The sequence below is a fragment of the Dicentrarchus labrax genome, unplaced genomic scaffold (assembly GCF_905237075.1).
Source record: "Dicentrarchus labrax unplaced genomic scaffold, dlabrax2021, whole genome shotgun sequence".
In the NCBI taxonomy this organism is placed as follows: domain Eukaryota; kingdom Metazoa; phylum Chordata; class Actinopteri; family Moronidae; genus Dicentrarchus; species Dicentrarchus labrax.
Genome location: NW_026136705.1, coordinates 8538199 through 8564419, shown reverse-complemented (window position 1 = coordinate 8564419; position 26221 = coordinate 8538199). Strand labels below are relative to the sequence as shown.

Sequence of the window (26221 nt, the reverse complement as noted above, 5' to 3'; positions counted from 1 at the left end):
TCTTGTACCAACATTCTGTGTTTTTAATCTGTTTGAGAGCCTTGTAACTTCTTGATCCGGACGGGAGTGAGTGTCCTTTGTAGATAAGACACACAATCTGGTCGAGATCCCCCTTTATGATTATCACAACGTAAATACAGGAGGGCCTGTGCACAGGTGGCTGGCTCTGGGCTGATGGTTACCAGACCAGACTGATGTCTGCACGCAGAAAAAAAATCACTGCTGTAATAATCAAGCAAAGCACAAGTCTATTTTTTAAACTCTGTCATTCTCACTGAAACATCATACAACAGAAGTTTTTCACAGCAGAGCCGATGTAGCAGCTCAGTCAAACTTTGTTAAATATCATCAGGTTGTGTACAGTGTAAGTCGTGTGGAGGTCTCACGGTGGCTGATCCTAACACATATCATCTGTGTCTTACAAGGGATGACCAGGGAAGGCAAAATCCCTGCTGTCTGATTGGCACTTTCTAAATAAAAGCATGTACATTCACATCTGGCTGTACCTCAGTGATTAGCAGTGACAGATATTTCTGGGAAGTATGATTAGGCAAACCCCAACGGTTGTGAAATAGAGCCTGGTGTTAGTCCCCACAAGAGGACATAGTCGGGAGAATCTGCCAGGGACTTTGGACTGAATCTCACTGACTGAATTTACATTAATGCAGTTACTTGCACATGGGATGGTTGTAATTAAATTACTCTGCAATGTTTTTGTAAAATAGCGGGCCGTTTGCCTCTCTGTGTCGTACAGTTTTTGTTAGAGCTTGTTTGTGTTGCTTTGTTTATGATTACTGCACTGCGGTCAGCAATGCATGCTGCTCCTCACATTAGTAAAACAGGTTTAGGCTATTTGTTTTCCACAGTCTACACACACACACACACACAAGTAGAGTCATTTTACATACACATTACTGGTGATAAGTATGGGCTCAAACACATTGTTTTTCACATGAGAGTGTTTCCTTCTGCAGTTCCTTTTTTTGTTTTATGTTTTATTAACATTGCCAAGACTCCTTTAAATGGTGCATGATTGAAGCCACACTGTATACAAAAAAAATCTACACATCCTTTGAAATGTTCTGGTTTTAACCCAGCTATCGCCTTAAAGCCTGAAATAAACCCATTAAGTCAGATTTGAGGTCCTGTTGCAAAATGAGCAACACTTAACTCTTCTGCCAAGAAGAACGGGAAAAAAACCTAAATCAACATAATCATTTCGTTAGGATAGCTGTTATAAAAAGCCAAGGGCCCTCTGCTAATTAAACACAATAAATGACATACAGTATGTATGGAACTAATTTATTTTTTCTCATTTTCATACTTTGTCAGATATGTAGGCTTTGTATTTTTGTTGTTTTTATCCAGACTTTGCTAGATGCTGTTATCAGTAATAAGTACCAAATGGATTTGCTAATCAGAAGGCAAAGAGCCAACATTAGAAACACAAAGTGAGTATGTTTAATGCAAAAATAATTGATGTCATATCAGATAGATTATCTTCTTCTTTTAAGAGTTTACCTCAGGAATATTTCTGATAGCTTATGAAGGTGGGTCAGACATTCTGATCATATAAAAGCTGGTCTATGGTTCTGTCTATTCTCTCTTTCCATTCCCAAATGAAAGTGAAAAATGTGATTAAATGTGTTCTCATTTCAGGCGTCTACGCTTTAAAAAGAAGTAAGTCTGAAAAGGTGTAGTGATGTTCATTGTGTCTGTGTGTAGCTGAGGTGTGGTGGTACGCTCACCGGCAGTTATAAACCTGGCTGAATGCGCTCTCCCCCCTATTTAGGGGGTCTCTGTCTCCCCTCCCCTCATCCCTCCTGGTAATAGATGGCCTCATCGCTCTGGGTTTGAGCCCACCTTTAAACAGCTAGACGAGACTGGGGTTTGTCTCCGGCCAAACGTTGGAGTGGAACAATAGGAGCGTGTGACATTGTCTGTGTGTATTAGGAGGCCCACGTCTGTCTGAAACACATGTGTATGCATGTGACGGCATGGTGTTGATGCCACCGGCTTCAGCCCGGGCCTGCCAGGTAGCAGAGGGAGGATACAGGACATCCAGGGTATGCAGATCTGTGCTACTTGTTCATTTTTGCTCATGTCTTTTCAATCCACCGCAGTTTCTCCAGCATTGCTTCATGCTTCTAGGGGTTGCTTGATGCGTACGTCTGTGCATCACGTTCATTGCCGTTTCCATGTTTCCGGCTGTTTGTCTTTAAGGACAAACCCTTTGTCTGGCTAAACCCTTTATACGGAGTGGCTGGGATGTAGCCTGCATGGAGCTGCTCTAGTGTGTAGGTGTGTGTGTGTGTGTGTGTGTGTGTCTGTGTGTGCGTCCATTCATGATAAAGCCTTTCTAAATATGTGTATGCAATTGTGTTTTGATTCATAAGCTGCTAGGCTGACAGCAGCGTTGACCTTGGCTGGGTTCGAATGTGTGTGGAGGGGAGATAGAGAGAAAGAGTTTGTGTGTGTGTGTGTGTGTGTGTGTGTGTGTGTGTGTGTGTGTGTGTGTGTGTGTGTGTGTGTGTAAAGCTGTTTTTCCCCTTTTTATTATTCTATCTAAATGTGCTTATGATGCCAATATTTCTGTTATTTGCCATGGGGGAGGATGTAGAGTCCTCCCTGCAAATGTGTGTTTTCTCACCCTGCGGTGGCTCCCTGGGACAAGGATCTTGCTTGTTTTTTTTCCTTTAGCATATTCCACATTCATATGGAAATGGGGGGCAGAGGAGGGACAGAATCTCACATCAACTTGATCTGGTCATGAATAGCTGCCAGTGTTTGGACTGACCCAGAGCCGGCTTAAAGGCACTGGCCAGCCTCTGCCCCCAGACCACAGAGCTGAGAGCACGTATGTGTGTGCGCACGCGTGTACATTTGCTTACACTAAAGATGAAAAAAGCAGATGCTCATAATTGCACTCACACAATTAGATACACTTGAGCACTTGGGAACACTGAGCGCAGTCTCTTTCTCTGTCACTGTCTCTGTCTTACACATACACAGACAGCCATGCTAAATCCCAGGGAGACGCCAGTGTTGAAATACTCTCTTCTTTTTTTCCCTCTGAAATCCTTTCTTTATTTTATTAACCCTCACTTTCCTCTTTTCCCCTCCCAATCCATCCCCAGATGATGGCCCTTTAGCAGTAAGAAGGAAGTTTGACTGTTTTAATTTATGTTATTCTTTTATGCACTTTTGTTGTTGAGCTGGTCAGAAAATCATGCAATACAAATAAATAATGAAGTACATAGAATTTAAAGAGGAACTGGTGGTGCTGTTTTATTTTATTACATTGTTTCATTTAACAATTTAATTTGATTGTTATGTGTTTATCGGTTCTCGGGTTAAAAGGAGAATCACTTGAGATGATTTATATATTTTATTAGAATAGCCTGAATTAAAACAGAGATATAAATGTCAGTGTGAAACATCCAAAAAATGTAATATTATGATAAAGGAAAAATATATTTAAAAAAATATTTACCAAACTTGAAGCTTTTTTTGTGTGAGCAGATAAATACTGAAACAAGAATATTAAAATCATAAACTAAAATGAATGGGTTGGATGAAGATCATTTGCTTTTAATGTGCTGTCTGTGAATTAATATTGTATTTGAGGGGTCCCGTTTCTAATACATTCTGAGTGTGTTTCCTTCTCGAGCGTCTCTGATACAATAGGCCTCCCAGACCGGACTGCTGCGGTTGGATCTAGCAGCAGGGATCCATCAAACAAGATTTGTCTCGGTGGATATGCTGGTTTTGTCCTTCAGGATTAGAGCCCACCACCCATATTCAACCCCGGTCATACTAGAGTTACTTTGTCTTTTATACATTTAGACAGTTGCCAAAGGTGTGCCTGTAGAGTTTTAATTAATTTAAGAGCAAATTATCCAACCTTTTAAAAATGATCCCTGCAATTTAGCTAATTTCAGTAAGCCCAACATATTCCACAATTAAAAATACAAAATATGATGGAGATAAATAAAAAGTACAACATTTATTTTCCTATTTAATTTAATTAAATACCAAACTGCTGTTTAAAAATTAGAAAGTGTTTCAAGAAACCAGATTTTAATTTATTTCACACAGATTGCAGGACTTTCTTTGACATACATTACAGCATGATTTCTTTGCATTTTAACAGTTTTATTTTTTTATTTAGTATTGAATATATTGAATAATATCAAATAGTGAATTTAACACATCTTGTCTGGCAAATTTGCCATCATAGAATTGTTTTCATTTTATTTTATAAGTTAATTCCTTTTATTTTTTCCGTTTTCAGAGTTTATCTATGCACACAGTCTGGGCATAGTGTGTGACAAGCTGAAGCATGGTATGTCGACCCTCAACTTATAGGCACAAGTGTTCAGCCTCTATAAAAAGAGCAGCGCGTTGTAGGAGGGCCTCAGTGTGTGTGTGTGCTGTTTTGTCTCTCCATTAGCACCCATTCAAGAGACAATGAGTTAGAGAAGCAGACGATGGGCTTGTTAACACACAGGCATTAGTGAACCAGTGTGTGTCTTTGTGAGGGAGGGGACACTCCTCTAGTGTTATGACGGGAGTCTTTCACCGTCGATACACTCCACTCCAACACCACAAGTGTCCGGCCACTGAATAGGGAGGATTTGTTGCCCTACACCTAATTAAACCGTGCTTTGAGTAGTGGTTATGGTGAGGGGCCCTTTGTTCCAGTTCACCTTCTAAAGCACCTTCCAAAGCTTAATGTTTGACTTGTGTGACAGTGATGGTGGGCGCCTGAAACCCGGCCTCACTGTGACAAATACAGGAGCTGCCTTTATACACACAGTGATCATAGCTCTTCACACTGTTTGGGATCTACAGGGGTGTCCAATGTTCTATTTCATCTCATAAATGAGTGTTTAGTTTTCTTAAAAAGGTCACTCATGTCCACAATCATTACCAAACCCGACCTATTAGATTCTGTTTCATATTCCAAAGCAACATTTTAATAAGTGGAGAGGATTTTTAACTCAGAAGCCAAAAGTAGTGAATTAGTAGGAGTCAGATAATATAGTGAAGATACTTTGGATCTGCTTAGCACTGTGGATTTTGAGCAGGGTAGACTCCGGGGGGGTTTAGGAGATTATGATGCCCTCTGTGTTTTGTGCAGCAGCCTATGGGCTTGACCTGAGGGAGGCAGACACATGCCTTTGTGTCCTCAGAGGGGACAACAGATCATGAGTAATGGTGTCTAAGTTAGTTGAACTCGAGAGTGTTTTGTGTGTGTCAAGGAGGTTAGTGGCAGTGTTACACTGATCTGTTGGTGTGGGGATAGACTCAGTTGACTTTTGCCTTTCATTAACAGTGATGTTTCAGCCTGTCATCGTATCCAGAGGCTCCTTCGTATTTCATTGTTTTGTTTAACTATTAATTTTGTAAATTAATTCTGTAATGTCTTCTAGGATTTCCACTCCTTTGAATTCACCCTGACAACCCTGAAGGAATTTCATTAGTTCTGATTTCAGGGGAGTTTTAGTGTCTCATGATGGTCTTAATGCTGCTTGAGAGGTTTTTAACATTTTAAAGACCCTGACACTAACAGACTTCTGCTGTAAAGAGGAGTGTGTATACTGTTTATGTTTATTTATCTTTTTGAAACTTTATATTGAATATTTCAAGAAAATGTTACTGCTGACTTTAGTGAATTGTTATATTCATATGAGTCAAACTCTAATTACTAACAGCCATAATCAACATTGTCTGTGTCCTCTCCTATGCTAAGCTAACATTAAAATAAATGGTAACTGTGCAGATATGTCGCATGTGAGCTGTAGTCAGACGGTTTGCTGTCTGCCCAATCTGCATTCAGGAAACCGGGACAGGATCAGTTCAGAGACGAGGGAGGGGGAGAAAAAAAAAAGTCTGAGAAATCAGAGAGGGGAGCTGGAACTTCTCATCCCTTGCAAACGCTTGCTTGTATTTGGTTAGCTTCGCTGCCTCGTAATGATGCGTGTGTGCCGCTGACACTGGGTCGTGTCTTTGCGGCAGTGCGAGCAGACGTGGCGGAGCTGCACTTGGCATTCAGCTGCCACTGTTTCCAGGCAGGATGATGGTGATGATGGGATGCTGGTTTACTTGTATGTCCCAGGGAACATCTGCCAAAGCTGTTGTTGGGGAGTGTGTGTGTCTGTGTGTCTGTGTGTCTGTGTGTCTGTGTGTCTGTGTGTCTGTGTCTGTGTGTGTTAGGTGCAGAGAAATCCAATGCTGTTCTTTGTTATCTTTTAATAGATTTATGCTCTGCCTGTCATTTAGTTACAATACCAGATCTGTGGGTCTCACTTTCGGGTCCCCTCTGTAGTACTCGGGGATAATTTGAGATGATGGGGAAAAAAGTTGTATTTCTGTCTTTATTTAACCAGGTTGTATTCCAAGACAAGCTCAAGAAAGATGCAGAATTTGTTTAAAACTGCAGTGAAGATTTTAAACATAAAAATGGTTTTAGCTTGAACTGGAAGTGCTGCTTCTCTATTGCATTTTATCCCCTGTTGTCCACAAAGCAGCACACCATTTTAACATTTATTTATATATATATATATATTATTATTATATATTTTTTTATATTTTACATTTCTGTAAAATATTGGCTCGTGCTAGTGTGTAATGTGAGACAGGAAGGTTGTGCATGTCTTTGTGGCAGATTTGGCCGGGGCCTGTCCCTGTTGGTGTGTTGTATGTTGGTTCAGTCGAGACATCCCCTCAACCCCCCACCCCCAACCCCCATCTCCACCATTGTTCCTGCTCAAATCAGCCAGCTCTATTTTCAACATGCCACATCTGTTGTTAGTATGTCACAAGTCTGTTTTTTACTTATGTTCTGCATTATTTTGGGGGCTTTATTTTTACTTGTTAATACTTATTTATGTATTCATTTTAAGATATACATTTTTAAGTAGAAGAGATTTAAAAATATATATATTGTGTAAATGACACATGTTCTGTATGTTTTACTCTTTCAAATTATTACTCTTTTTCATTAATGTCATTATCATTTTGTTCCAAATAGGAATATAAAATAGAAAGTATTATAATTGTGAATTTAATGAATTTTCCTGTTTTATTATATATATATATATATGTATATATATTACATAATGGTACTGATACAGAAGTATTGAGCATTGTATTATTTAGGTGTACATTTGTCACAATTATTTATGTTCATGAAGATTTGTTTCTTAGATTGCAATCTTACTACATTTTAATCACATAAAGCTCAAAGTAATTAAATGCTGAATTGCTGCGAAAGGGTTTTTGCTGCTTGTTCACAACAGTACTCTTCTGTCCGTTTAATCACATCATTTATTTTCACATAAAGCCACATTTTCTGAAACCAGTAGCAGACCTCCTGCTGTAGCCCTTTGGTTTTGTGCTGTTGGATGTGGCTTGTGGTAGTAGCAATATTTTCGGAGGCAGGCCTGGTACTCACGGTGGGAGCAGCCTTGATTGTTGCGCGAACACAATGCCTTTGCCTTCTTACTTCACTGGTTCCTTTGCTTTCCTTCCTCTGCCTTTGAATTTGCTCATTTTCTGCCCCGTTTTGTTCCCCCTTCTGCCCCCTTTGATTGGCCTCTGCGTAGCAACTTGTCACATGGAGCATGGAAGCTAAAACTGCTCCTTTGCTGTGCAGGCATTGCTTTTTAAATTTGATTCCAAGCAGTGTTTAAAATCTTCACAATTTGTTTTTCACCTCATTTGATAATGTGCTGTATTTTTAACTCTCATTTTGCATGAAAGAACAATTGGAATATATTTATGACCTCAGGCTGTTAGAATGGGTTAGATTTGTTAATAAGATATTCAGTCAAAATATTAAAATTATCATGATTATGTACATTTCTTTTACAATAATAATGTGTTAGATACATCATAAAAACAAACCAGGAATTAATTTAGCTGTAGTCTTTCAAAACTAATTTTAATGTTAAAGAGAAAGTAGAGGGTGAAGCATAAAACCATTTGTCAATTAAACAACAAAATGAGTTTTGCTTTATGAATCAGATTGAACAAATAGTCACCTTATCGGCGGCCTCGTCCCTGATTGAACAATATTGATATGTTGACATTGATCGTCTCACCTTTTACTAAGGCTGTCATCGAAGCTCTCGCCTGCCTCCTCTCCCTCTCTATTGCCCTGTCAAACGCACGTATACTCACCCATAACCATTTACTGCAAGAGCTCAATACACACACACTTTATGTTAATCTAAACAAATAGAATTTTAGCAGCGCTGACAGAATGATAATATTTAAGTAATTGTGTTGATTGACAAATTAAGTGTATTTTGACTTCAAATGACAAATAGTGACAATTGGTTATTTATGTGTGATAATTGTCTGAATTAAAATGTTTGTTTGGTCGGATAACGCAATAATTAATGCTTTAGTCTTAATTCTGTATATATTCTTTCTATATAAACATTATGAAATGTTGCTAAGGAAATATGATAATAACTAACCACTTCAGAATTTCAACTAAATAACAGCAGCAAGTCTCAGTTTAAAGTTGTTTTCCCATAATATGTAAGTATTTAAAATTAAATATATAATTGCCTCACAGCTCTGAGTGCACCTAATGCCAGTTGCTTATTTCTTGAATGATTATATCTCAAAAATGATGCTATTTTTTATTTTTTTTGCACTATTACATGATTTTGTTTGTTTCTGATTTGCTCACATTTGTTTAATCAGTAAATAAAAATTCAGAAATATACATTCAAAATCAAAAACGTGATCAGTCAAGAATTTTAAAATCCACCAGACCTAATTTCTGCATTAATCACATATCAAAATATCAGGCCGTGTCAGAATTAAACTTAGCAGGAATTATTAAAGACAGAAAAAACATAAAATAAAAATGACATTGATACAATTAGTGAGAATATAAATCACAGCTCTGGGCCCACAACACAGACCTGAGAAGAGAGAGGGAAAAAATGCTTGCTAAGCTATCCGTTTCACACACGCAGGGACAGAAGGTTCGATATTCATTCGATCGATGAATGAAAAGGCACAATGGCAAAATCGGACGGGCTCCTTTTCAAATCCACGTCTCCAATGTCCCCCCCCGCCACCCCTCCACAGTCTGCAGTCGCTGGGCGGCTGGTGTGGCAGGCAGAGAGAGAAAGAGAGAGAGAGGAGAGCAAGGGTTACATCAAGGCTGCTCCCTGGACCGTGCAAACAAGTCTAGACCAGTGACCTGTTCAATGGCTCCTTTTGAGGAGTGGGGCAAGTTCGGTCAGAGCGAGGAGAAAGGCAGGCACAGCCTCTTTTCACTGCCGAAGCAGCTCACAGCCTGCGATCGACAGGAGGTAAGGAGGGCCGGGAGGGCAGGCATCTGCTTCCATGGTTACGGGCCGGGTATGGGGACCCTACTATTGAGGAAGCTCCGTTCTCATGCTCCCACAGAGGCAATGTCACGCATTTTAAAAATGCGTCAGGCCGGGACGAGGACCATATCCACCAGCGACAGAGTCGCTCTTTGAGAGGGGAAATAAAATCATAGCACGTCAGTTTGAGGAGGGAAAAAAGAGTAGGGGGAACGCTTTGGGATGGGGGTGGCAGCATGTGCTTGAGAAAGAAAGAAATGCGTCACATGATCATGGCAAATCCTAATTCAAAGTAAGATGTTTTTTCGGTGAGCCACAGCGATGTTCTTAAATTTTCCGGGTGTACATTTTGAGCTGCTTTTGTGGTGAAATTGTATTGTTCTGTGAAAGTCAGTGATGATTTATCCTCGGAGAGACCAAAGGTCAAGGTTTATGTGGTGAACTCCTTTGTTGAGAGCCAGAGATATCATCTTAATCAGGATTCTCTCTAACAGGCAACTTTCATGTTTTCAGCATAAAAAGAGGAGGTGGGGTGGGGGGGGTGATCTGTTTTTACTTGTCTTTAACATTTGTTTTTAATTAGCAGAAAACTGTAACCTGGTAAAAATGTCAGTATTTATAGGCAGGTTTAACAGATCAATTGGAGCAAACTGGGCATAATTGTTACAATAACAGATTGTGTGTGAGCGCTTTGGATTGCAAATCTGTCGAATGTGAGGAGTCACATCTGACTGTTTGTGTGTTGATTTGTTTGTGTTTGGGCACAAGCTGTGTGTGTGTGTGCTCAGTTGAATGGATGCTTTGGGCTTTTCTTCATGAAGGAGGGGTGTGTTGGAACGTTGAATTTGGTCATGCAGCTGACGCTTTACCCCCTAACACACTCCAAACAGAACGGACAGATGGCCGGCCCTCAGGAAGGGCTCGGGGCGTTGGATTTGCTCTCAGACCGTGGGAAAGTCTTTGGCTGACTTCACCTGCTCAGGGAGCTGATGTGACTGGATTAAACAGCAATGAAAGAAGTGAGAAAAGAAAACTAACGTGGACAACGGTGCACCAGGCTTTGTGCAAGTGCGAGCCTATTCTCGTATCTTGTTTAAGAGAGAAAAATGGGACAATCCCTTTAAAAAGATTTACTATATGAATTTATTTTTTGAAGAACAGCAAACATGTCTTGTAAATTTTTTTTTTTTTTAGTGTGCCCAAAGAGAGAAAGGGTGGATGGGTTCACTCTATTTTTTGCATGTGTCTTTGTAATCCTAATTGGAAACAGTTGATGCTCAGTTTGTTGGGACATTAGACATGATGTTTGGCCATCTCTCTCTGCTTTTGATTATCTCTGTCTCAGAGACGGCAATGTGCGCGCTTTGATTTATTGTTATTAAAAAAGAATGGGGCAGTTTGTCAGCCTTTCATCTGATTGATGCTAAGATGCATGCACACTTTAAATTCATACTCATAAGAAACCACGGGCCGTGCATTTAATGGGTCATTAATTATCTGTTTGAATGTGCAATAAAGTCAGATGAATTAGTTGCACTGTTGTGTTTTGCTCATTTTCATTTAGTGCGTGGATGTTGGAAGACGCCACTTAAAGCTGTGCTGACAAGTGTGAAAGTCCATTTTAAACAATACAAATGAATGATCAAAAACAAAAAAACAAAAATCACTGTCACAACTGGAATAATGATCAGTGTAGCATGAAGTCCAGACAGGTAGCTCTTTATTCACCAGTCAAGGATTCCCCTCTGTGATGTGAGTGCAGATTTCAGCAGAAAAAGAAAAAGAAAAACAAAGATCCTGACGTTCAAACACCTGTACCACTTTATATTCTGTTTGAATTAAATATTATTTCTGAAGGCTTTAAGTGGGTGTAGTATGCTCATCTTTAACATGTTAAGCATAGTGTGTATGTTTGAGATTAGTTACTGACAATATAATCCAGTTCATTTTCACTCACTTTATAGTCTGTTACACATTTTAGAAATGAAAATATTTTTTTATTTATTTGCGTTTATTCTTTCTGATTTAACTCTGGCAGTAACTTAGTGGAAAATACAGAAAATCCATTTGCCAAGTATCTTTGCGCACTGGCAAATAACTGCATAGTTGTCATGTTTATGACACCAGCCCAGGCATCTCCAAATGTTGATTCATAACCACAAGAATCCCTGATTGCTGCCACTGCCAGTGCCATGCTCTCAGTGAAATACCCCATTGCAGTTTGGCTACAAAAAGGCATTATCTTTCATACAAGTAGAGTGCATAAGAGTTCAATTTGGGTACGAGTCAAGTGCTCTCCATCCGAGAAGGGTGTGTGTGTGTGTGTGTGTGTGTGTGTGTGTGTGTGTGTGTGTGTGTGTCTCTCTCTCTCTCTCTCTCTCTCTGTCTGTGTGTGTCTGTTGTTGGGTGGGGGGGGGCTGTGGAGGACTAATCAAATGTGGTTATGTGCAGAGCAGCATAGCCAGTGTTTGACAAGAAATGTGAACTTGACTCTGCGGTGCTCAAGAGACCCTTCAGGAATTTTGCAGTTTAGTTGTAGGTTTATTGTGCTCTTCAGATTTAACCCAAGCTGTCTTATTTCTGGGAATGATTTGTGCCGTAAGGATTAGGTCATACAGTTGTACATTTGATATTCATTTGCAGCACATTTCCCCACCAGAGCAGTGATGACGGGACAATGTCAACAAGGATTTAGATGGCATTGTTTCTTCCTCACTTAGCTCTAAAGGTGTTCAGCACTTCATTCAAAGACATATGATGTTCTAACTCTTTTTTCCCCCTTCTAGTTGTGTGTGAGTTTGCTCATCTCAGGTGCGCTCAAACGGCTAGATGCAAAAACGCTAACAAAACACATGTTTTATGTTACGACTGCAGAGCGTCGTAACGCTGATGTGATGGAGCTGGTCCCTGACAGTGGACGGACACTAATTGGGTTACTAGAGCTCGTTCCCCATTCGCTCATACACTGTATATATATATATATACACACTAAGAGACATTTTGTGCTCTGGCCTCGCTGACCTGTTCACATCATGGTTTATTTTTATAGTGGTAATTTGCCATTGGCCCGATGGTTTGGTTTCAGAGGCCCACATCATTAATCATGGAGGGCATTACTGCAGTATAATTACACTTTCTCCAAGTGAACCCGCAACATTTCCCGTGTGTGCACTCTCTATCTCTGTCTATAACACAAATACGCACACAGTCGGGATGTAGTCAGTTACAAAGTATGCTCAACACAACGGCACAGGCGAGAACAGAAGTGCCTGGTCTGTGCTGCCGAAATACTGCATACCAATGTGGATCCAAGGAGTAATAAGCTATAATATCCCCATATAAAATGCAAACGTCAATATCCTTCTTAACTATATCTGTGAATGACTGAAAGAGTCGTTTTAATAGTGTTGGTGTGGATTGACTACATTGAGACATCCTCTTAAAAACATTGTTTGAAGGTGTTTGCAAGAACTTAAGACAATAAGACTTGACAATAATTGAAACCGCAAACACCCCAGGAAACAAATGAATGTGTGTGTGTGAAGGGGGGGTTGGAATCAGTGGCAATGCTGTGTAACCCCTTTAAGATCATTATTCCACACAAAATGCACCCCCGGGGTGTGTGACACATTTCTGAATGGGCTCTTCCATGGGATTTAACGGGTTAACAGCAGACAAAGGGAGCTGGGACCATGTAGCCCAGCAGGGGAGACCCCAGTGGAAACACCAGGCTTCCTTATAATCCCTCGCTCGGTCTCATCCCGTTTGCTCTGCCTGCAATCACAGCTGACTGACGTGGGCTCTGTAAGGCTACATTTGGGGTGAGAGGAGCCACATGTTTTCAACTGGAGTGCATCTCTGCAGAAATTCCTACAACACGTCACACACCTTATACGCACACACACACACACACACACACACACACACACACACACCAAACACAAACAGCTTTCCAGGCCATGTGAGGATATTTCACGCTTTTGTACAAGCTGAGTGGAGAAATGATAATTAAAGGCAAATGGTTTAATTCCGAATGGATGGACATGAACTTTGGACGGATGCCCGACTTTATTGTCTTGACCAGCTGCATGTGATTTCATGCTGTAAGCCCTGTTCTATCATACATATCTACAAGTATCACACAGTTTACTGTAGGTCTACGTGTGTTTTATGGATCCAGCAGTATGCTGGAGATTATGGAGGCCTAGCAGAATAAATCCAGTACATAATACAGTGTTGCACAGTTGTCAGTTCCACTGATGTTTGCAGAATGTCGTTTGTCTGTTATATTTAAAAAGCAAAGATTAGGAAAGGATAAACATTTTCACTTTCTTTATGAGAGTCTGAAGCAGTTTAGGTCAGTTAACCTATTTAAATTCCACGTTTCTCTGAAAGTATGTGAGTTAGTTATGAAATCCAAATGAGCTCTTGCTCGTTTCCTCCAAATATTTCCTTTAATTCAGGCAGATTTTTCTGAAAACTATTTTTTCACAAAATCTAACTTGATAATATTTGTTTTTTAATTCAGCTTAACATCGGCATGCACAGATGTTTTGTGACAAATCTTGTACTTCAGTGCCACTTTTTGTGCTATAAAATAATAATAATTATAATAAAAGGGTTTTCTGGGTTAGGTTTTTACATATCAACAATGTTGATTATTATAAATAACATGACAGCATAAATCATAATTACAGTTTCAGCCTCCTTGATTTATAAAGCTTGATAGTTAGATTAGCACTAACGCTGCCAGTTTAGGGTTTGATTTCCATGTTGGCAAGCCTTCAGTCAAACATTTACTAAAATGTACCTGCTGATGTAAAAAAAAGGCAATAAAACAATATAAAGCAGTATTTCTGATGGCATTAATGAATTTGTAAGTTGAAAAAAAGCCTAAATAATTATACCAAGTATTCAATTTGTAATGTCATCTTATTTTAGAATTATTTTGGCCTATCAAATGGATGCTAATGTTTCTTATGGGATTTTGAACACATCTGACACTCTCAGAGAAACAGTTGGGTTCCATAAAAAGTTTTATGTTCAAGGCAGTTTGACCTCTCTGAAATCCGTATGGTGCTCTGTGGACGTCTTAAGAATTCAGAGCATGTTTCTGGATCCACTCAGACGGTGCTTAGGAAGTCAATTACAAGCTAATGGCCATTTTCATTGGAAGGCAGTGCCGATTCACCTGCTGATTTACCTGCAAGTCACCTGCTTTATTAGCCACAATAAGAGCTGTGGACACTTTCCACTGTCTAGTACCCAACTGTGAGCGAAAGGCATCTGAGCTCAAATAGCCATTTAAAAATCATCAAATATTAATTCATCTCCTCTTGCTTATGAGTTTTAGCTTATTGACTGGTACCTCCTAATTGTGTCTGATTGTTTTGCAAGAGCCTAATTAAAGTCTTGAATCGGCAATCATTTTTCCATAGTCCTATACTAATTCACGTAATTTCCAGTGTTCTTCTTCCCATTGTCAGGAGATTGCTTTGATAATGAGAGGTTGTGCAGAGGGATTGTCTTTGGGAAAGCATTTGGTAAGGACACGCAGAGAAAAGGTATCATTATGATAACTGCCTTCTCTGCCTCCTAAATGAGAAGTCATCCTTAATGTAGTCGATTACGCTCGGCTCCTCTGGAGAAAGCCTGTGGAAAATTATTTGTGCCATATAATGCTCTGACTTTCTTTGAAATTTACACACCTGTCGCTAAGATGGCAGAAATAAGCAGAAAACGGTCTTTTAGGTTGTTACTAATATGGGGGATCACTAGAACACAGTAGTGAATGTGTACTGATTCAAGTAGAGATGTACCAGATTCAAACTGGAGGTTTTTGAACCTTTTTCGTTGAATACTGAAATATATATATATGTGTACACTTTGAGTCTCAACCTTTTGTAACTTAAGACCCACTTCAATTCTAAAGAGGACCACCTTCCCAAATAAATAAGAAAAAAACAGATTTAACACACTGCTTTCAGCTCAGCATTACTTACTGCCATTATGAATTCAAATTTAATTCTTTCAGGGTCCTCTTTTTTTTACCACACGCCACGAGCTTTTACTGGCACAGGGTTGTCTTTTTGCTTTCAAAAACCGACGCATTTTGTCTCACTGCAGCTGAGGCAGTGTTAGCTAGCTAACAGTGGCAAAATATTGTTTCATCTCTACCCAATAATGCATCGTGACTGGCGTGCTGATATTGAAATTATACATTTTAATTTGCTGGTCTTTATGTATGTAAATTCTGTGAAATGTGAAAATATCTAGCATTGTAAATGATTTTAATCCAACCATTATCCTGCAGCCCGCTACATGAGGCCCACCAGTGGCTGAGGATAGCTCATTTAAGTGATTATAATAGTTTTTTCTTTTTTTAAGGAATAATGGCTGAATGTCTCTTTCAGTGTTGAGTGTTTTGAATGAGTTGTGTTTATGAGCCCCTTGAGTTTTAACCCGCATGTGCTGTGCATCCTCTCCTGCTTTATCATTCTGTCATATATCTAAAAAGATCTAATAGCAGTAATACACTGCTCTGCTTCAACCTCCAGATTAAATGTTGTTGCTTTTATTTCAGTCATGATAATGTCAAGAGCATTTGTCAGTTATCTCCACAAGCATCTCTTCTAATGGCACACCACATGAACACCAGCAAATGTTAAAACCAGAACCATGCACCTACCTACCCACATGAGTTCTAATGAGCACAACATGATCAGAGAATTTACCCAAATACCACAAAGGAATACATTCGAAGCTTTTCTCTCAGCTCTCTGTCTGTTAGGTGTTAATACTGCAAATTATAATAAACAAACACTAAAACTAACATATGTGGTTCCTTCAGGGACAGTTTTGGCATCCATGTTTTTAAAACAGGCTCAGATTATTTTATTTTCAGCCATGAAAATACTGCACATAATCAGTTGTAACTATCACATGAAAAAACATGTTAAATGTTGACAGATTTATTGCTGTTCTCTGTAGTATCTTTAGTTCCTTGACATTTTTCTACAGCAGTTGTGTACTTTTTAATTACATTTAATTTGAGGACAATGTTAACCTTATCTCCGTATAGTGTTAATTCCATCGCTATGTAAATGCTAAACTAAGCCTTTTATTTCTCCATTGTTTTTGTCTTGTTGCCTGAGCTACCTGATAGGAAACAGTGGTAATTAAAACACAAGGCCAGGTCACGAGGTGAGCCAAACGCACAATAAAAAGCTCTCCGATATTCCGGGACGAAGGTGCCACACAGTCCAGATCCATTTTAATTGTCGTTTGAATTAATTTGAAAATGCTCAGGTCAATTAAGACGATGCATTCCTCTAGCTGTGTGTAATGTCATAATCATCGATCTGTAGAGGTTGCTTCATGCACTCATGTGTAGGATACATTTATGTTTCTGAATCTCTGCCATTTGGAATTCATTAGGTATTGATCCCTTGTAGCGACCGTAAAAGCACGGTCTGATAGCAGCCTCGTCTGAGGCCAGGTTATCAATTCAGTGCCATTCAGAAACAGATGCCCTTTTACTTTGTTAATGTTATGGATCAACATTTGATACCCCAGCAAAAACTGCTTGTATCTCTATCAGCAAGTGTTTTTTCGATTCAACATTTCTATATGAGACACCCTTTGTGCTCAGTGATAGAAAAATATTTCTTTTGTGTAAAAAGCATCAACATAATAACTTGTGTGTGGTCGGTGCACATTTTTTCATCTTGGCGTGATTTCTTGTTCAGAGTTTGTATGAGGTTTGGTTGTCTCTGCACATCCTCTCTCTCTCTCTCTCTCTCTCTCTCTCTCTCTCCCTTCTATTCTCAGTCAGATTTTTGCCCTCCATCCATCCCTCCCTGCGCACTGATTGGCTGTTGGTTAGTCAGCTGCAGCCAATAAGCCTTGGTAAAAATCTTGGTGTTTAGTCTGGTGCTAGGCAGCAGGATCAACAGACAGGTGGGTCAGGCAAAGTCATCGCCCCGGCTGGCTGCACGGTAAAGCTCTCTTAGCTTTTAAAGCAACATTACACCGTGGGTTAGCAGTCACAAACCATTTTTGCTGTCATCCTAAACAGTTTAGTCAATATTTGTGAGCATCTACAACTCTCTTCTGAAGCTAGAATGATGAGAGGCATCGCTCTGATTGTGTAAAATGAGCTGCTGGAGCTGCTCTCATGACTGAATTTTCATTTTGGCTTTTGCGCCCAGTTAAGCTGTATTTTATTCTGTTTACATGAAGATGGCTGTATGCCTGTGATGCTGCTCAGTGTGCATTACTGGGCTCACAAATAGATTTCCAAAAAGAATTTTAATGTTACAACAAAATGTACAAATAGATTTCCAAAAAGAATTTTAATGTTACAACAAAATGTATCTCATGCAACAACTCTCTGACTCTCTTGGTTAAAGTTCAACCTACCTCTTCATGTCGACAAGTCATAGTCGTTCATATTCGTTTAAGTCATACTTCTTCTTTGTGAATCCTGTTTGCAAGTGGCTGAACACTGAGGAAGAGGGGCCAGACAAGGGCACAGTAAGGCTACGCCTCTCTACAGGGGAAACAAAGTAAATTGTGTGTGCAGCCTCAGCTCATTCTTTCATTGCCAATCATAGTCTACAGTGTTTTTATTCACAATATGCAAAATAACTCAGGAAACAGAGTTATCCAAAATATTCCTTGCAGAATGTCAAATTTCAGCATTTGGGTTTTTTATTGTGTTATTCTATCCTTGGCAAGTCAAGTCACATACTGAAACACTATGAAATGGCTGGATGGGTATGTCTCTCATTAAACTGAACTGTATAAACTTCTGTCTGGATTAACCTGTTGACTGTTTTTCTGTCACGGCTTGAGGCAACATTAAATTAATGGAGATAAGAGCTTTGAGCCAAAAATAACACCCTGTCTCTTGTGTGCCTGTGGAGAATAAAATAGCACAAATTATCTTCCTTCAGAGTTTTGGCTGCCAGTATGCAGAGTTTTGGTAAAGATGAGAAAATGTGTAATGTGTTAAATGCCAATTGTCAAGTGAACAACTCCTTAATATTACAGGATCCCTATACGTATTTATTTTCATTTTAAAAAAGAGTGTCTACAAAGAACTTCTGTGCATTGATTTTTCTTTCACCGTATATCTCACTTTTGGTTTTGGTTTTGGCCATGAGGACATTAAAAGATTAGTTGGTTTTGTCCATTAATGATATATATTGTGGAGGAGGCGGATATATGTTGTTGTTAGCGTATATTAACAGGGCAGTGTTTTAATACCACAGCAGACTTATATGATATTGACTACCTTTTTTTTAGCTTTTTCCTACCCGTGCAAACCCAATATGCTTTTCATGTCCACCTCTGTCTCTCCCTCCCCCACTGACTATAGATTTTTCACATCTTATATATTACCAGGTTGAGTGGTCTGTCTGATTTTTCCACCCCTGTCTGGTGTGCAATGGTATATCCCCAGGGGAAGTCCCTCGCCGCCCCCCATTCTCATTTGAACTTTGACCCTGGCCTCCTGCCTTTCAGGATATGAAATGACCCTCTCAGTGGGAGAATGTTTTGGAACTGTTTTAGCTGAGTCTGTTTAATGTAGGCTGGAGCAGATGAGGAGCTCAGAGGGCTGCGTGGCCATTTTGTTGACAGATCCAAGCGCTCTATTTTAACTAGCCATGTGTCTTTAGACAATGAGAATGTGTCTAAGTGGACTTTTATATAGTGTGCTATGCAAAAGAGGCTGGTATAACATGGGTGTGATGGTTAATCATCAACTTATCAGCCAGTCAGAACTCATCTCCTGTATTTAATAAAAAGATGTGCTAGTCATGGAGCATGATGAAAATGGCTCATCGTTGGAGAGTACATTGCGGTTTCTCCTGGGAAAAAAAAATGTTGTTGAAGAGGTGCAGAGTGTCAGTGTGTCCCCAGGATGTCACTATTTCCTACACCCACTGGTTTACAATAAATAGGAATACAAGTTGTAACCCATCAGTTTGATGTGCAGAGAAACACAGATGTGTGTGTGGTATTTTGCAGCAGAGAGGTGTTGACTGCACATGATATAATCAACGTAACTTGCATGCATCTCCAAACTTTTTGTTCCTCTCCACCCAGCTTTGCACTAATGGCATTGTGCATGGCATGAAAAACAGTTTAACTACCAAGATGTACTAATCCTGTTTATACCAGTCTCCACCATGGAAAAGGGATCTTAATCTGCTCGTCTTGGCCAACACACCAGTCTGTGGTCAACAACATTGGTTGTAAGAGAGAATGTTCTATGGTTTCTGCGCTTGATTACTTATATTTGTTTTCTCTGCTCTTTTTTTAAATCAACCACAGAGTCAGCACATACACAACGTGTTCTGAATTGACATTTCTAGCAGCACCTACCAACTCTTACCTTACTTTATAACATCCTTACTCACTGAGTAAGATAATACACTAAATAACAAATATAACAAATAAAAATAACAAATATGTCTACATTTGTGACTGCATGCACTGACATCCAGTATGTTTTTGTAGATATGATCTATGCACAGTGTCGTCAGTGCTATCCTCCTCTCAGTCACTTGGGTGATTCTTGTGCATTCAACGGTTGTAATGTGTGTGATGGTATATGGTAAAAAAAAACCATTGGGATTATTTAATAATAAATAGTAGGATTGTGATAAGATTCATAGTGGGAATGATCATTTTTGCATCACAATTTTCATTTTCACTGAAAAAACTATTAAATTGAAGAGAATATGACATCTGTTGGGGTCTGTACCAAAAAACATGTTTTTACATCTGGAGAATTAGATTTGTAGGCCAGAGTATCTCTGCAGCTCTACAGTACTTCATTATAATGCTGTTTTGTCACACAGTTTGCCATTATCAAAAAATTGCACTTTCTGTGATTTGGCTATATTGCGATTTTCATAATATTTCCATTAATTGTGCAGCCCTAAAGTGATACATATATATATTTATAATTATAATATAGTATCATCATACTAGTATTAACCATGAAAACGACAATTATGATTTGATTGAATGTGACCATAAAGATTTCTGCTGTGTAGACTCTAAGTTAGTGAAACACTGAGAAAAGAAAAACAAATATCAAACAGCCTGTGTCATAGTTCTCCTGCTCCAATCACAAACTGAGCATTTTCTTAATTAATCACGAACAGAGTTGAGTGCGAACAGTAAGTGCGGCAGATGCTCAACAGTTTGGTGTTAAATTGAGTGAGAGAGCCGGTGTATGAGAGGCTCTCGGGGCAGAACTTTAATCTTGTCTCTGGCGGATACCTTGCTCTTCAGTGAGTTACAGGTCCATGACATATGCTTGTGTTGTTACAACAAACCACCTTATTGTGTTTGACTACTGTTCTGGCTCAACTATACAGTATGGAGCATGGGAAAACACATGTGTCTGCTCTTGATACATGAGAGGCTCATACTCAGAGTAAGTAACTCAGAGCTACTTTAAAATAATCTGTAATCTGCCATATTTATTCACTCACCAAAGAAAGCAGGAATTACACAGGAATTTAAATGCAGTGTATGGAAAAAACCAAAATCACCACTAAAGGTACCCCATTTTTTTGTACCTTCAACAAAGCCACGTTATTCAGTTGACTTGATATTTAATGACTCTGATCTACTGTTTGTGTTTGCTGAAAGTGCTCACGTGCTTTAGAATGTGTCATGTCAACTTTATTACAGTCAAGTCCACATATATACAGATACAGTACAAGTTTGTCATTAGCTTGTCTTGCTTCCAGTCTTTTGTATTTGCTCTGTCAAAAATTCTGGCAACCGAGCTGAAATCTTAAGCAACCAGCACGCCCATAGAGTTGACTTTGGAAGGCACTAAGCATTCCTGCTCGATACCATATTAGCCCCTACTTCTCCCCACCTTGGGGTGCTGGGCAGCCTGCCAGGTAGAGGTTGCCATGACTCCTAACACCACCCTTTACACTGCCCCCACCAGCGCAATCCCCCCCCCACAGAAGGTGCCAGATTTTGGGAGGAGGCAGGCAGGCCGGCTAACATTTGATTTAGACAAAAGATGTCTTCACAATGTCAGCAGAATACTTACTGGGAAGGCTGTGGCTTTCTGGTAGGAAATCATGTGATCTTCCGAGCCAAGGTTTTGTAATGGTGCCAGGCGAGAGAGAGAGAGAAAGACACTCAGAGGGAGAAAAGGGGGAAACTTTAAATAATGATGCCAGCTAATCGTTTTTATCCAGTTTTTTCTTCTTTTGTTCTTGTTTGTTTCGGAGAAAATGGCGGACAGCACATCGCTGAACTGAACCCGTACTGTCAGTGGGCTCAGTTTAGAAGTGCCCCTCGGTCTTTTCATCATTCCTCTCATTACCAGAAAAAAAACAAAAAAACAACGGTTGTAACGCTCGTGGCTCATTGCTCACACTCGAGTAGAAAGCGTGGATAGAGAAAAATAGAGATGATAAATCAGACAGGATAGTAGAAATGTGGGTAAGTGGCATTTTCCCTCTCTTCTCACTTTAGACTTTCCTTTGTCGCACTGCGGCCGTAGGAATATTCCGTTGTTTGTGGCTCTCTGGCACTGGCACAGTTAATGGTAGCTGACCGTGGCATGCTTGATTACACTGGCATCCCTCTCAGGCTCTGCTGTCTGCTATCTGCGGTCTTGGCTAAGTTGAGCTAACCTCTCACCACAGCCACATTGCTGCTGGCCAGGAAGAGGGACTGCTATGGCAATTCTGCGGGCTAGTTTGGGATAGGAGTCCACAACAGAGTTATGATTGTTATTATTATGGACTTAATTTCATATCTGGGAACTGCTGAGGCATGTGACGCTCCCAAACCGAGGAACAGCAGCTTCAGAATATGTGGCAATTTGTGTTTAAATGTTTGTTTCCCCCTGTGTGGATCTGATCAGTCAGAACAGTTACTGGCATGTTTTGTAACGTTATACTCCTCTTTTTCCTTTCTCACCATCACACTACTCATTGGTTTCTTATTCTGTTTACTGATAGTGTTGCTAGTGTTTTGTAAAGCACTAACTATTCAGTAAAAACAGCAGTTACATACCGTTGTGTGGTATTTAAAAACAACTTTCTTTTTCCTGTTTTCAGAGAGGCGAACTAAAATCTGACCCCAGGCAGCGAAACCCCCAGAGCAAGACACTTCCATGAAGGGTAAGTTATCACAATCCTTCACCATCTGTTTGATGAACTTTGATTTTTTTGGGGGTGAATCTCAACAAAGGCTCTTGTTGCAGTTTCTCTAAATGACAGCTGAACTGAACTCAAAACCCTTTTGCTCCAGACTTTGGACTCGCTGTCTCTTTCACGCTCTATATGAACGCTGAAGAACGCCTACACTGTCAGCTGACGTTCAGCACACTAGGCAAGAAGTTTTTAGGTCAAGTCACGTTGTGTGATTGGCATCTCTCTCTAAATCACATCATCTGAGACACGCCACTCACATTCACTTTCATAGTTCTTTGTCACATCAGAGAGTACAGTGCTCAGATTTTATGATACATTTTTTGTCATTTATTCAGTTACTTTGATACTTTGGCCATAACCATTTGGCACAAACCCGTAGATCCGATCTTGTGGCAAATCTGACAGCACAAGCTCGCCTCTGTGGGTCTTTGTCATTGTGGTGTGAACGTCGTCTTTTAACCTTTTTTTTTTCTTTTTGCTTGAATAACCTGTTTGGTGATATGAGTGTAGTGTAAAGTGTAAAATATAAATAATAGTCTCATGGCAGTACATATTAAACAAATGATCTTCCTCTAACATCCAACATCCTCTAACAAGCAATCTGCCTCCCTGTTAGTTGCAAACGCCTTCATTGACTTAAAAACTGAAATATGATGAGGGTGATGAGGCTTTGTGTTCGATAAGTATGACAAAGAGAAGTTTCGGCTAGAGGTTGGTATACCGTAAAACTTCCAATAAAAGCAGGGTCCCTAATAGACTCAGGTCTCATTTAAAAGCCTGGTGTGGCTACACGTTTTGACAAATAAACGCAGGTCTCCAATAGAGGCCTGGTCTGGATTTTATAGAAATTATCTCGATGTATAAACCCTCTCAAAACCCACCGGGTCGCCCGCTTGAGCGAGTTTTAAGTTGTTTAAATCTCCTACACAAATATAAATGTTTAAACTCATGTCCATATGTACGTGCTGCACATCATTAGATCAGTTATAGATTTTCCACAATTCAATCATTCCCTATATTTTACGAAAACGATCAACAAAAAAGTATAATGTTAATTCATTCGGACTTACCGGTAACACGGTAAACAAGAGAGAAGGAAAAAAACCTCTGAAGCAATCATAATCATCGTGTTAGTTGTTTGATTTTTGTTGAATTTGCTGAACAAAATCTCAAGAGAAGCAGCAGTTTAGTTTCGTGATAAAGGAATTAAACGCCTGTCCAAAATAGAGGTCTGTCCCAAATAATAATGATTTAAGCAAATAAACGCCCGGGCTATTATTAGAAGTTTTACGGTACTTTGCATAACAAATAGAGAAGAGGAATCCTAGTTGAAAATGTGTGCATCCGGGTTGAGGTAGTAGGTTGTATGGTTTAGAATTACACCCTGGGAGTTAACTGTACAACCTTCTAGCTTTCCTTGGAGTACACGTATGACATCAGTCTATATAGAAAATGGTTTTCCTTATAATGCAGCACGCAGAATGGAATTTTCCAGTAGTGTCCTTGCAGTTATAATGCCTCTATGTAGTGCTAATTGTCTTCATATATATGTCATTTTTGCCCATTTGAGGTTCTCATTTCATAGTTGACCTTTAGCCATGGTCAGCCTGCCTGCTGCGGCTCAAAACCTTCAATTAGCGTTAGCTTGACATGCTGTATTTTTAGACATAATGTATTGTGGTTAGTCGGAGTAACTGCACCGCATCGATTGCATTATGGTGTCACACAGAACACATAAACGTGCAGTCTGTTGTTTTCCCCTATTTGTCTCTAAGTTCCCATATATCAAGTCCTGTTAATGACAAATCTCAGGAATATGTGCAGTTGTATGCTAGTAAACAGGCCAAATGACATGTTAAACTGTTGCTCACAACACAGTGGCATTTTGATCTCCAGCTGCGGTTGTAGCTATTACTGTGAAACTCAGTATGTAAAAAAAAATGGAGTGTTAAAATGTTCTAAGTATGCTTTATTTATTGACTTATTTGGAATTGCCATTTTCTCACTAAGGTGTAATTGTGTGGTGGAACCTATTTCACACAACGATGGCTTCGCTTTTCAAACTGTTGCTCCATCTTTGCGGCCTGGTATTACACCTCAGCCTGTTTAGTCAGTGTGGGGCCGTGGTGTCTTCCGAATCAGTTGCATGCGAACCGTGTGCCAAACATTATGATGCACAGATGGTTCGATATAAACACAAAGTATGAAATAAAATAATCATAATAAATCTGACTTGTTCTTTTTAACAGATTCTTCCCGGTGACTGCCATGCCCTGTGGTTTTACAGCATTGCCATTTGCACATTACATTTTAATATTTTTCAGCAGCTGGCAAAGGTTAGATACATTTCTCAGGGATTGAGAGGTTTGATTATCATACCTAACAGTATTTAAAGCTGTTTGCCCAATGCTGCCTCAGTAGACCTCAGTAATATTCCAGGTTTCCCAGCGTGGGAAAAGTTGAATGTTTATACAGTTGTTTCTGGGCCCTGTGATATATTGTCCGCAGTTCCATACAATGATGCATTTGTGATATGAGGTCTAGTTTCAGGTTGAAACTTGCCTCGGCGACACTGAAGTCTCTGTTTACTGTAGACTTGTCCACTAGGCTGAATGCGTCTGACTTCATCTGTGTCTGGCGCTAAGCCACGGCTTGTAAAATGACTCCAAAGCACCACAGAGGAGAAAAATGGCCTAGCAGATCAGCTAAAGATTTACCACAGTTTGTTACTCTTCAGGATGACTTGATTTGAAATGCAGCTTGAGTAGGGAGCCTTGTTGTAATTTGTGCTGTAGTTCTTTATCATCTTGACAGTGTTTTTTTCAGTTTGATGGATGACACTGCTTTGCTGTGTTTAGGGCCAGGGCTGAGTGGACCACCTTTCTGCAACCTTTGTCATTTATCCAATTAGCTCTTTGGTTTCAAGTGGTTGAGATAGCATCTTTTTTCATGGTGTTTGATGCTCAGAGTTTCTTCTGAACTGTTGTTGTACTTTGAAATTTTAAATCAAACACGTACTCATTTACAGTGATATATTTATATATATTTTCTCTTTATATTTTTTAAGATTACCTTTGGCTAAAGGATTGTGTATTCGTTAGATTTATTATAAGATTGATAATAACCAAATGAGGCTATTCATTTTACAGTAATAGAGAAGAGAAATGTAAACCATGCTCCCAAAGCTGTACAGCAAGGGACTAGTTTAACAGGCCGTCTTGTGAGGTTTTTTTAATTCACAAAGGTTCAATTCCTGAAATCGTCTTGGACAAGTCCTGGAAAACCCCTTACTTGTTTCAGTGCAGATATTGAATGGGATTAATTGGAAATGGCTATTTTTAGATCATCAGTAATTAAATCCAGAGTGATACTAACACCTCCATTGAAGCCCAATGATCCTGCTCAGCCTCACATCGCCAACAGAGTCATTGTCATCAAACAGGTTTCTGTGAGGGAATATGATCCTGGTAAATCCCAGGAAACCCAAGAACTCCTTTTATTGCGTATTTTGCGTCCCCAGTGCTAGGAAGGTCACACTTCCTCATTCAACCAAACATCAGCAGGGTTCATATCACCGCTGCTCTGACCCACTCACGTGAAAAATGGTCCAAATAACTGCTGAAAAGCAGACGATGTGCAGTGTGTCACAGAGGG

At 39.6% G+C, this 26221-nt stretch overlaps 1 long non-coding RNA gene across 3 annotated transcripts in view; it reads left to right on the top strand.

Moving 5' to 3' along the window:
- LOC127364252 (uncharacterized) overlaps positions 1–26221 on the top strand; it is a 59305-nt gene that overhangs the window by 19166 nt on the left and 13918 nt on the right. For all 3 annotated transcript variants that reach the window (XR_007884990.1, XR_007884989.1, XR_007884988.1), the window contains one exon: positions 22472–22534. This is a non-coding gene — a long non-coding RNA (uncharacterized LOC127364252). The remainder of the gene's footprint in view (positions 1–22471; positions 22535–26221) is intronic.